At 60.7% G+C, this 12,817-nt stretch overlaps 1 long non-coding RNA gene across 1 annotated transcript; it reads left to right on the top strand.

Annotated features, from left to right (window-relative positions):
* The first annotated feature begins 7,283 nt into the window (after positions 1–7,283).
* LOC122236495 lies at positions 7,284–8,518 on the top strand. Its single transcript, XR_006214558.1, has 3 exons — positions 7,284–7,426; positions 7,731–7,793; positions 8,347–8,518. It is a non-coding gene; the product is annotated as an uncharacterized LOC122236495 (long non-coding RNA).
* Positions 8,519–12,817: the final 4,299 nt, after the last annotated feature.

The following is a 12,817-nucleotide window of genomic DNA, read 5'->3' as shown; positions in this document are numbered from 1 at the left end:
AGCGAGTAGGTGAGTTTGTAAATCCAGACTCTATAGCAAGGATCTAGCAAAATTTGAATCTACGCCCCCGATAACGTGGCCGCTGGCCCCACGTGGCTAAGTTTACGTTAATCACGTAGAAGTGAAACGGACGGTTCCGAGTCCACCACGCTCCCTGCGCACCCTGGCGGCTCCGCAGTCGCAAGGTGAGGAGGCCGTGTCCGCGGTGGTGGGAAGTCCCCGCGCAGGGAGCTGAGGGACAGCTGTTTGTGGCCATTTCCTGTCGCTGTTCTGCTTCGGGGGCCCAGAGGCCCACCTGCCCGCATCACCTGCCGGCTGCGTGTTCTCGGGCCTCCGCGCGTGTGGGCAGCTGTGGCTGCGCTGGGTACAGGGGTCATCCCGCTGCTGGTAGATGGGTGTGCGTGCGTGTGCGCGCGCACGTGTGTGTGTGTGTGTGTGTGTGTGTGTGTGTGTGTGTGTGTCGGGACCCGTGGAGAGGAAGAGCGGGCCCTGCGGCTGGACGGGGCTGAGGAGCAGCGCTGCTGGGAGTGTGTTAGGTGTCCTTCCAAAGGGGTGACTACAAGGAACAGCATCAGGGGCAGAGGGAACAGCAACCTTGGGCTGAGGGACAGGGTAAGCGTGGTCTGGGCTGGACACGGTTTGGGGTGGGCGGCCGCACAACAAGGAGGGAAGCACGCAGACCCTAACCAGCAAGACTCTGGGGTGCAGGAAGTGCAGGCAGTGTGCCCCTGGCTGGGGGCGGGGGGCCGCCGGAGGTCATGTGCAGGGTGAGCCTGGAAAACGCACAGCAGCACAGGGAATCGGTGTGTGGGGGGGGGTGTAGAGAAAGCGCAGCAAGCTGCCAGGGGCCGCTGAGAGGCTGCCCTTGCGGGGGGTGCAGCGCACGGGGCTGCTGACCTGTGATTCCTCATTCCGGGCGGTCTTCTCGGTAGTGGCTTTAGTGACACAATTTATACACCACGATTCACCGACATATGTTGTACCACTCAGCGGTTTTTAGTACATTCACAGGGTCCTACAATTCCAGAACATTCCATCTCCCCAAAAGCAACCCCATCCCCATCAGCCATCACCTCCACCCCCCCAGCGCCTCCCTTGGCCCCCACGAGCCCCCTTCCCGTCCGTGGATGAGCCTGTTCTGGACGTTTCACGCAGGCGGACTCACACCCCGTGTGCCCTCTCGTGTCTGGTTCCCTCCCTGAGTGTCGTGTGTTCAGGGTGCGTCCACGGGGCGGCGGGTGTGAGCGCCTCGCTCCTGCTCGTGGCTGAGGGGTGTGGACATGTCGTGCGTGTCCGCTCACCCACTGAAGTTTCCACCCTTGGCTGCCACGGATGTGCGCCCCCGTCTCTCCCGCGTGGGCTCTGCACGTTCCCCGGGGGGGCTGCAGCATAAACAAGCTGTTTCTGTCCCGGCTCTAGAGGCGTTAGGTATGAGATCACGGCGCTGGCAGTCTCCTCCTTGTGTCCTCACAGGATCTTCCTTGGGTGTCCCTGTAAGGGTCAGGGTGACCCTCGTGACCTTGTCATAACTCGATCACCTGTGTAAAGACCCTGTGTCCCATCTGGTCCCCCCAGCATTCCTGTTTTGGGGGTGACTCTCTGCCCGGCCGCCCCGTCTGCGTTCCCGCCACTGCAGTCAAAGGCCACTGTCCGTCCACGGATGCGCCACACCGTCTTTACTGTTGCGATCCCTCGGCCTCCCGTGTCCTCGTTCTGTCCCACGACCCCATCGGGACACCGCGTGAATCGGGTTCTCACTCTCCTTAGGCCCCACTGGGCTGAGACGCTTTCTCCACCTCTTCTCCGGTGGATGCCCCGGGCAGGCGGTCAGGAGGAGGACTGGACAGGCTTCCTGCAGGATGTCCCCCCTGCCGGGTTCATCCCACGATGGCTCTGAGCGAAGTGTCTGGCTCATGCCGTCACACCTGGGGCCCCCGCTGCCCACGAGGTTCCTCACCCCCGACGTTGACCTTGGTCTCCGGCCGGGTGTGCCGGTCAGGCTCCACACGGTCCTTGTGGGCAGGGGTCGCCGTGTGCAGCCCACGCAGAAGGGTAGGCCAGGGGCCTTTCTGTCAAGTTGCTGGCAGTGGGGACACAGACCTCTGCCAGGCACTGGGCCTCAGGAAGGTGGACAACAGACACAGACCGAGGGCAGCACACATCGGCAACTGTGACAGGCCCCCACAGGAAGTGGCTGCCGGAGACAGAAAGGCAGGAAGGGGAGGCCACATCTAGTCTGGGGACTCAGGCCACGAGTGCACAGGAGGGAACCCCAAAGGCCTGTGTTGGGTTAGATCGTGGTCCCCAAGCAGTGTGTCCACATCCTGACCTCTGGCAGCCAGAAACGCAGCCGTATTTGCAAGTAGGGTCTCCACGGACGTGATACGTTGAAATGAGGTCATGGCGGAGCAGGGCGGCCCTGATGCAATGGCTCATGTCCTTGTAAGAGGGAAATGCAGGCAGGGACGCAGGGAGAAGCTGTGTGACGACTGATGATGGGTGGGGGATGGGGGGAATGTGGCCATGAGCCCCGGGGCACCAAGGTCTCCGGCAACACCAGAAGGAGCCACCCCGCCAGGCCCCACGCAGGGGGAATACTTGAGTGTCGTTCTCTGGAAACCCGGACCGACTGTGGTCCTTGGTGACACGGCCACAGGAAACCTGTCTTGCCTGCGATCCTGCGGGGGCTGGGCGGGCGGAGTGACGGCTGTGAAGTGATGGGGCAGCTCGCTTCCTCGGTCCTGCAAAATTCATGAAAAGGAAGATGTCTCGATTATGAGGAGGGAACGTGAGCCGGGCTGTAAGCGATCCCGTGGCCACCTGTTCACCTGCCACCTGCCTGTCCACAGGGTCACGGGCACGAGGAGACCGCAGCCCCCATCGCCCCCTCCCCTGTGAGGAGCCCCCAGACTCAGCCGTGTGGCAGACCCAGAAGAGCCCAACTGGTGTCAGCTGGCCGGTGTTGGGGACGCCTGTGGGTGTCACCCTGGGAGCTCCTGGCGGGGAGGGGTGGATACCGCTCAGCCCCACAGTGCCCAAGACGCCCCCCCCCCCGCCCTGAGAACGACCTGCCCCCAGCGTCCTCTGCAGTCATGCTCCCCAGAGGTTGGGCCTCCACATTTTGGGAGACATGGGAAGCCAGTTCTGGAAGGATCCAGGCACAGAGGACGCTGGGACTCCAGGACAGAAGGCAGACTAGCCTCAGGTTTCATAACAGGCACCATGTGAAACCCAGACTGCGAGCCTCTTGCTGGAGGCACCACGGCATTAATAGTTTATGGTGGGAAACAGATACGTGATCCCTGTGGGCAGCACCAGCCCCAGCGGCCTGAGGGCCACCTGCCCGGGCGAGGCCCCTGACAACCCACCCTGGGCCCAGGGCAAGGCCCGTCCGCGCGTTGGGCTGAACACACTAGAAGGTGGCCAATGCAGAGGCCACCCCTTCTGGGCCTGGAGACACCGTGTCCCCTGTTATTGCCGTTTTGGTGGGCCAAGGTGTGGGGGCCGCGTGGGTGCTCAACCAAAGGGGTTTGGGCGAAGGCCTGTCACGCACCTGCAGGGGCTTCTGCTCCTGGCTGCCTGGTGGCCCGGGGGGGGGGGGGGGTGGGCGGGCAGCCGCTGGCTCCAAATTCCTCAGCGGCTTTGATGCGTGTTTCTGCACAGCAGTTGGATGAATGACCGACGAGCACATGAAGACGCGCTCAGCCGTCAGGGAAATGCTAACTGAACCCACAGTGAGCTGGCGCCTCAGGCCCTCAGACCCACGAGGGCAGATGACGAGTGTGGGCCAGGCTGTGGAGGCTGGAGCCCTCCCGGCGGGAAGTAAAACGCTGCGGCCACCGTGGAAAACAGTGGCTGTTCCTCCAGAGGTAAACCTGGAGTCACCAAACGCCCCAGACACAAAGGGCGTGAGAGTCCACGTGTGTGAAGCTTCCAGAACAGGCTCATCCACAGATGGGCAGGGGGCTGCTGGGGACGGCGGCTTCTTCTCGTTCCTGAGACTTTTTGTCCATGTTTTTTCTTACTGAACTTAAAATTTATGTATGTCAAATTCTCACTGTACACAATTAGCCACGTAGAAGAAAACGAGAAACCAGCCGTGACAGCCCCCAAGCCAGTGAGACCTGCCTTTAGCCTCAGAGGCCTTCCCGCCAGAAAGGGTCCTGTACCTGCTCGTCTCGAATGGGGGAGGCGCGCACACGCAGACACAGGCGTGCGTCTCACCTGCCTGTCCCGTGTACCGCGTGCGTGTTGATTCACACGCGTAATTGGGATCCCAGTCCGTGTGTGCTGAGCACTGGCCAAAAATTACTACATACGGTTGAGGGTGGCCCATCATCACTCCCAAGTGTTGCAGGTCCGTGGGTTTCAGGCGGCCCTCCAGCCTTCTGTGTCCATGTTACCTGGACACATTAAAGCCCACCCAGCGGGGTTTAGCGTCCAACGTTGGCTCACGTCATGATCTCACAGTTCCTGGGCTCAAGCCCCGCGTCGGGCTCCGTGCTGACGGCTCGGAGCCCGGAGCCTGCTTCGGATTCGGTGTCTCCCTCTCTCTCTGCCACTCGTCTACTTGCACTCTCTCTCTCTCTCTCTCTCTCTCTCTCTCAAAAATGAATAAACATTAAACAATTTTTTAAAATAAATAAATAAAATAAACCCGACCTCAGCCCCCAGGCTGAGTAGAAAATAATCAAACATAGCCTTGCCGCGGAGCAGGGGGTGCGCATCCTGGCAGTCAGCCTGGAGGTGACCGCTGCTGGTGTTTGGATGTTATCACACGGAGCAGGGGTTAAAAATTGTATTTTGTAGCTTTATTCTGTCTTGGCCAAAGTGAAACCCGTTTCTCCCTTCCCTTTATTTGGTTTCTGGATGATCCTAAAATTCCTCCTGAAACCATTTTTCGAAAGGATATTATGGCAAAGTGCACATATCATAACACGTATCCTTTTTACAATTTCTGAGTGCACAGCTCAGCGGCGCTGAGCACACTCACGGTCCCGCAACCATCCCCACCGTCTGTCTCCAGAACTTTCCATGTCCCCAGACTGGGGCTCTGGAAAAACGCCATATTTTTTTAAAATTATTTTTTAATGTTTATTCATTAAAAAAAATTATTTTTAATGTTTATTTTTGAAAGAGAGAGAGAGCATGAGCAGGGGAGGGGCAGAGAGAGAGGGAAACACAGAATCCGAAACGGGCTCCAGGCTCTGAGGTGTCAGCACAGAGCCTGACATGGGGCTTGAACCCACAAACCGTGTGATCGGGACCCGAGCCAAAGTTGAATGCTTAGCCGACTGAGCCACACAGGCGCCCCAATGTTTATTCATTTTCAGAGAGAGAGAAGAGAGAGGGAGAGAGACAGAACGAGTGGGGGAGGGAGCAGAGAAGGGGGGAGACACAGAATCCGAAGCAGGCTCCAGGCTCTGAGCTGTCAGCACACAGCCCGACATGGGGCTCGAACCCACGAACCACGAGATCATGACCTGAGCCGAAGTCGGATGCTTAACCGACTCGGTTTAAGCTGAGCCAGCCAGGCGCCCTGGGAAAACACCATCTTTAACTGGCACCAGTCATGGCTTCTGATGGTCGCACCTCCTCCTCCTGGTCTACCTGCCGCACGGGAGCCCGCCACCGCCCTCGTCCCGCTGGCGGGGCACCTCTTGCCCTGGCCCCTCACGCTCACCGGCTGGCCTGGCTTCTCGTCACTTGCCGATGACTTACTAGCGGCCGCAGGCCGCGGTCAGCCCTGAACCCAGGCGCTGCTCAGCACACACACGTTTCTGGCTGGCCCCGGCCCCACATTCGACAGGGGCCGTTACCCTCCCCAAGCACAGCTGGCCTGGGACCTGCCGCCTGTCCTGTCCGGTTCTGGGACCACCGGCCCCTCCCTTCAACCAGCCCAATGGCCGAGAGCCTTCCCGTCTGAACCACAAAGCTCAGCAAACAAGAAGAAAAGCCCAGAGGGACTGAGGTGACCGTCTTTCTTTCCCTAAAATCCAATATCCTTTTTTTCCTTTAATGTTTATTTTTGAGAGAGAGAGAGGGAGAGAGGGAGAGAGAGAGAGAGAGAGAGAGGGAGAGAGAGAGAATCCCAAGCAGGCTCCACACTGTCAGCGCAGAGCCCGACGTGGGGCTCGGACTCATGAACCCTGATATATCAACCTGAGCTGAAGTTGGACGCATAACTGACTGAGCCACCCGGGTGCCCCCGGTGTCCTTATTTTTTTCAAAAGCAAGCTACATTTTGTCTTGCCCCTCCCCCCAAGCTTCTCTGACCACCAGGGCTTAACATTCCCAGACGTTCTCCTGGCGGAAAATTCTAAACTCAGGTGGGAAGAGCAGGCCTGGTTGGCTTCTTGTTTTCTTGGCGACTTCCTTTTTGCTGAAGATAAAATCGGTCCCAAGAATAAAAACGAACAAACTGAGATACTCGTGTTTATCTCCAAAGCACAGCCTCTGGCCTCCGGAATGTTCTTGTGTCACTTCCAGATATTGTGTGGGGTTCCGGAAGACAGCACGGACACAGCCGACAGAGAACAGGGCCAAGGCTTTAGAGACAGTTTGTGGTTATTTCTTCCTGGGAAACCTTGGTCTCTGGAACCTTCCATGGCGGTCCATTTACACCCCAGACTTGCAGAATTCAAACCGTGAGGGCCTCCCACCCAGACCCCGAGTGCCCCACAAGGCAGCACCACTGTGCCTGGACCTCAGCAGTGCCCCCGATGCTTTCTTATCCAGGACTTCCAGCAGGAGCGGAAGGGGGCCAGAAGGAGGGTTCGGGGCAGTGTTGATTGCTTTTTCGTTAATAATTTTCCTTGTTCCTCCCCCAGGACACCGAGAGGCTGCAGGGAGCCTGGGTGGGCCCTGGAGGCCCCTGGAGGGGAAACCGGCCCACATGCCTGGCATTCCTGCTCTGCTTCCACATTGTTTGTTTGTTTGTTTTAAATTACAGCCGGCAGGAGTTCTTTTCTCCTTTCAGATTCTGCTGGGACTTTTAGCAAGTTCTAGAACCACCCCCTGGCCCAGGCAGGGAACCCTTCGGGCTACACCCCCCTCTCCCCACCCCGACACCCACACCGAGGATTATCTTTCCTTGGAGTGTGTGCATCTAGGCTGCACGTGCACCCTGGCCACGCAGAGCCCACGCCCAGTGTCTCTGGGCCTCCCCCGTCGGAACCGGAACCGCCACCCTGCGGGGAGGTGGGGGGTGGGGACGGCCCCGCCGAGGGCAGCAAAGAGCAGATTTCTGCCGCTTGGCCAGGCTGAGCTGCGGTGGACGCCGAGCCTGGGTCCAGGGGAGGGGGCCCGACCGTGGACGCCGGTGGACAGCGGCCAGCCTCCCTGGTGAGGAATCCCAGCTCGCTGTGAGGTGCACACGCCAGGCCTGTCTTTCCACGAAGTCAGCTTTATTCGGTCATGAAGCAAGGTTAGTGTCATCACGAGACGGGTTCGGGATCGGAACTCAGTGACATTTCACGACGCGTTGAACTTGGCTTCCTCGTGCACGGGCACACGAGGCCGGGCGGCCTGGGTCAGGTCGAGCTGGGTCAGCTTGGGCACAGGCTGCTTACTGGGTTCGAGCGGCGGAAAGTCTGTTTTGTTCAGAGGTCAGTCTGGAGAGTCTGACAGTTTGTGCGAATCCTCCCCTTTAAGGGGATTTCATCAGACTTAGGCCTCGGCTGCTGGCGTCCCCGCCTGACGTGAGCCACCCCATCTTGATCTCCACGCAGGCCCTCGGGTTCCTGGCGGGATCCCACCGAGCCTGCAGCCCCGTGTCTGTGTCCCAGTGTGCAGTGAGTGACCTCCTCGGGGTGGGGGGGACAGCGGGCTGCTTCACTGCCCGGACCCAGACAGGGTGTCTATGCTAGGGGCACGGGGGGCACGCCTTGCAGAGCTCAGAGGTCAGGTCAGCTGGGAGCCCGCGACCTCAGGGGCGCTGGTGTGGGGCGGGGAAGGCCCCAGAGCCCCCCTGTGCGACCAGGCCTCCTTCTGGAAGGAAAAGTGGGGAGAAACGAGGTAACATCTCAGGCCCCCGTGTGAGCCGGATGGTTTTTGCGATGAGATGGTTCTCGGGAAACTGGAGATGCGGGGCCAGGCTCAGGCGCGAAGTAGGTGCTGGGGGTCCCGTGGCGGCAGCCCGCCCAGCACAGAGCTGCATGCGGGGGTTCCGGCCAGTGAGCCACCGGCGCCTGGGGTGGGGGGGAAGGAGAGTTGCTCGGAGCAGAATTCCTGTTTTTCTAAACTGAGGGTAAGTTCACATAATGTAGAATTATCCATTTTTAAGTGAACAATTCAGGGGCATTTGGTACATTGGTTATTTATTGTGCCACCATCACCCCTATCTAGTTCCAGCACATTCCATCACCCCAAAAGAAGCCCCTGTCTCATCAGCCATCATCTCCCCCCGCCCCCACGAGCCCCCTTCTCATCCGTGGATGAGCCTGTTCTGGGCGTTTCACACACGCGGACTCACACCCCATGTGGCCTCTCGTGTCCGGTTCCCTCCCTGAGCGTCGTGTGTTCGGGTCCGTCACTCCTGCTCGCGGCTCAGTGATGTGCGCATGCACGGGGGACACGTCGGTCTGTGGACGTGCGCGTGCACCGTGGACACGTCGTGTGTGTCCCTCCACAAGTGGGCGGGCATCTTTGGCTGCTGGGAACAGTTGTGAGCGGGCATCGTGGGCACACTCGCGTGTGCAGTTTGAGACATGCACACACGGGCGGCGAGTCTCTGCCTGGCTGTCTTCCACGGCGGCCGCCCCGTTTTACCGTCTTCCCATCTCTGCGTGGACGCGGCACGGATCCTGGGGTCGGACCCTGGCCTTGGTGCCTGGTGGACTCAGGCCGTCGCCAGGCACCGCGGCCCGCGTGGTGTGTTTTCATCGTTCGAGAGCCGGGTGCACGGAGAGGGCTGGGAAGCTGGACAAGTTTGGGCAGCCCCACGCGGCGCTGCTGCCTTGGACTCTGTGGGCTGGTAAAACCTGCCCCGAGTGCTCGCCGCACCACTTTCTTGAGCGTGAGGTTCGTGTCCCCGCGAGGCAAGGTGAGGCGCCAGGGGCCACGAGTGCTTGCTCTGTAGTTGCGCCCGGTGGCTTCTTCCCAGCGTTTTCTTCCTGAAGTGGGGGCATGGGGAGTGGGGGGAGGGGGAGGGCAGAGCAGGGATTCCCTCCCCCCTTCCCCCCCCCCAGCCTGCAGGAGCCCAGGCAGCCTCTTTTACCCTCCCCTCCAGGCCTCATCGCAACTCGGGAAACTGAGGCTCAGGCGGTCCCAGTCGGTCACTCCTCCCAGAGGTGGGGGATATGAAGCATCATCTGCCTGATCCTGGTTTCCAGCCACCTTCAGGGTCCGTCCGGGCACAGGCAACCCACCTTGGTCCCGTGGATTCCTGTGATGGTCTCACAGACAGTGGCCTGAGCTCTGCGGAGGCAAATGGTGTCCATACACAGCCCACGGTGTTTACAGCAGCTTCATTCAGAATTGGCCAAACTTGGGAGCAAGTGTGCTGCCCTTCCTTCAACAGGTGACAGATAGACCGCGCTCCATCCGGCACTAAAAACGGGCCATCGAGCCGCACAGAGACATGGGGGAGCCTCAGACGCACAGCACTCGGTGACAGAAGCCAGGCTGAGGAGGCGACACACGGGGTGGTTCCCAGTCCAGGATGTTCTGGACGAGGCAGGACCGCGGAGGCACGGCTGCCGGGGTGGGGGAGGGTGAATGGGAGGAGCACAGGAGTTTCGGGGCCGCGGGTCTACTCCGGACGACACCGTGGTGGTGGGCAGGTGTCCGTGACATTCGTCCGAACCCACGGGGTGTGCCGCACCGGGAGCGACCTCGTGTCCGCTGTGGACCGTGGTTCGTCACGTTCAGAGCTGGCTCACCCGTGTGACTAACGTACCAGGCCAATGCACATTGCTAATGATGAAAAGACACCACGGTGAGGGAGACGGAGGGAACTCTATGCAGGTTCTGCTCAGTTTTTTGTAACCCTCAAACTGATTTTTTAAAAAGCCTACTTTTGGGGCGCCTGGGTGGCTCGGTCGGTTAAGCGGCCGACTTCGGCTCAGGTCACGATCTCGCGGTCCGTGAGTTCGAGCCCCGTGTCGGGCTCTGTGCTGACAGCTCAGGGCCTGGAGCCTGCTTCCGATTCTGTGTCTCCCTCTCTCTGACCCTCCCCTGTTCATGCTCTGTCTCTCTCTGTCTCAAAAATAAATAAAAAAAAGTTAAAAAAAAATAAAAAGCCTACTTTTTTTTTAAACAAGGATACTGAGAAGCAGGGCGTGGGTCCTTGTAAAGCGAGGTCTGGATGTGACACCGATGACAAAACGAGCAGAGGATCTGAACAGCTGTTTCTCCGAAGAAGCCATCCGGATGGCCACCAGACACATGAAAAGATGCTCAGCATCGCTCAGCATCAGGGAAACGCACGTCAGAACCACAGTGAGTCCCACCTCACACAGTTGGGAGCGGCTGAAATCCACAGCTCAGGAAACAAGTGTTGGCGAGGACGCGGAGAAACGGGAACCCTCTTGCACTGTTGGTGGGAGTGCAAACCAGTGCAGCCGCTCTGGAGAGCAGTGTGGAGGGTCCTGAGAGCACAAATACTACCCTTGGGTCCAGCAGTTGCACCTCTAGGTACTTTCCCAGAGGGAGTGGAAGCTCTGGCGCGAAAGCATCTCTGCTCTTCGGCGCTCACGGGGGGCTTCTCATAGCGGCCCAGACACCAGCGGCCCGTGCCCCGCGGCGGATGAGCGGGTGAAGACGTATCCGCACCTCACATCTTGTCTGTCCGCCCAACGGAGTCCCATCCAGCCTCAGAAAGGGCGATCGGACCATTTGTGACGAGTGGCGGGGCACGGAGGGCCTTGTGCTGAGGGGCCCAGCCGGACCGAAAACACAAGCACCGTAAGATCTTACCGCCACCTCAAGCTCACAGGAGCGGAGACGGCAAACGTGGCCTCCAGGGACTCGAGGGGGACAGGGAGATTCATCAAAGCACCAACTTCCAGTTACGAGGTGAGAAGGTTCTGAGGATCGAACGCACAGCCTGGCACACCGGACGGTTGCTGAGAGAGGGTCCCATTCATTGCTGGGCGTCCATCGCTATTGATAACTTTCAGAACATCGTGTCGCCCAAAAAGCAACGCGTCCCAGCCCCTCCCCCGGCCGCCACGAGCCCCCTTCCTGTCCGTGGATGAGCCTGCTCCGGACGTTTCACACACGTGGACTCACACCCCCGCGCGGCCTCTCGTGTCTGGTCGCCTCCGTGAGCGTCGCGCGCTGAGCGTCCATCCGCGGGGCGGCGGGAGTGGGCGCCTCGCTCCTGCTGGCGGCCGAGGGATGTGCGCGTGCGCGGGGGACACGGTCGTTTGTGGACGTGCGCGTGCGCGGTGGGCGCTTTCCTCTGTGGGCGTGCGCGTGCGCGGCGGACACGCCGGAGGGGCGTGAGCGTGCACAGGGGGCGCCTGGGTGTGGCCACCTCCTGCGTACCGCCAGCCGGCGTGTGCAGGTTTGTGCGGAGCTCGGTGTTCGGGGCTCTGATTCGCTTTCAGCCGGGAGGGGGGGGCGTTGCTGGGTCCCACGGGGAGTCCACGTTTGACCTTCCGAGGAAGGGCCGACCGGTTAACCGCCCAGCGAGGCCCCTCGTGGCGCGGCTGCCTCTCGGCTGCTCCCCGGGGTGGGGGTGGGGGGGTACTGACGTGTCCTGCCCGTGACTTATTGATGAGCGCAGCTCGGTGGAGCCGGGAGAATTTTCCACGGTTCGCGGTTCCCGTTATAAATGGGGCTGGCGTGAGAGCACGGGCTGCGGGGCCGGCGGGGGGGGGGGTCCCCGGGCCCGGGACAAGGCCGCCCCACGCCGGCTGCCTCCTGTGGCATCTGCAGTCCCCGAGTGTGGTCAGGACCACCTTGCTCTCCAGCGGCCAGCCACGCCTGGCTCACGACCCTTTGAGGGGCTGGGATGGCCGCTACCGCCCTCGGGGCAAATGCGGGGGCTTCCGGCTGCCTTCGCGTCTGTGACCCCCACCACCCCACCCTTTCTTCCGGGGGGGTGCCCTGCAGTCTCGGCCCCCAAAGCGGGGGGGGGGGGCGTCTTCATTCCTGGGAAGGTGTGGCTGACCTCAGACCCCCACCCTCACGGGGCCAGGGATGGGGGGGCCTGTGTCCCACCGGGTACCTCCTCAGTCGCGAGATGTATGCTCTCTGCCTCCTTTTTAAAAGGTTTGTGAAAGCGCAGGCTGTCCCCTGACGAAGTAGTGGTGATAGCCAGAGAGGCCGTTCTCTTGGGCCCGACACTCTGGCCTCTGTCTGTGGGAGCCGGTGGGGACTCCTTTCTCCAGCCGCACTGGCCCCTCCCTCCCCAAGTTCCCTCTTGCTCCCTGAGTTAGGGACCACTGCTCGGGTGCATTTTACAGGCAGGTAAACTGAGGCCCGGAGAGACCGCCTTTCCCTTCTTCCCCTGGGCGGCAGAGGGACAAGAGGCCTCATCTGGGGGAAAGGAGTACAGGCAGATTGGGGTCCCCACCTTCCCCCAGACTCTAGGTGACAGCCACACGGTTGTTGGGGCCCCCGGGGCCAGGGGCAGGCTGCCAAGGGGTGTTTCTGGAACCAGGGGCACCCAGGCCTCTGCTGCCCAACCATGGCTGTTGGGTGACCCTGGACGTGGCCCTGCCAGCCCCTGCTTGTTCCTTGAAGCCCTGGGGCCCACCCCGCGGCCGGCACCGCCCCTCGGAGAGCCCAGGCGGCGGTCAGGAACCCCAGACAAGCTCCAGCCACACATTCTGTTTGCTGACTCCTACTTTAAGCTTCTAACACATAC

Source organism: Panthera tigris, chromosome A2 (assembly GCF_018350195.1).
Source record: "Panthera tigris isolate Pti1 chromosome A2, P.tigris_Pti1_mat1.1, whole genome shotgun sequence".
In the NCBI taxonomy this organism is placed as follows: Eukaryota; Metazoa; Chordata; class Mammalia; order Carnivora; family Felidae; genus Panthera; species Panthera tigris.
Note: the sequence above shows the minus strand (reverse complement) of the source record. Positions and strands in the feature narration are given on the sequence as shown.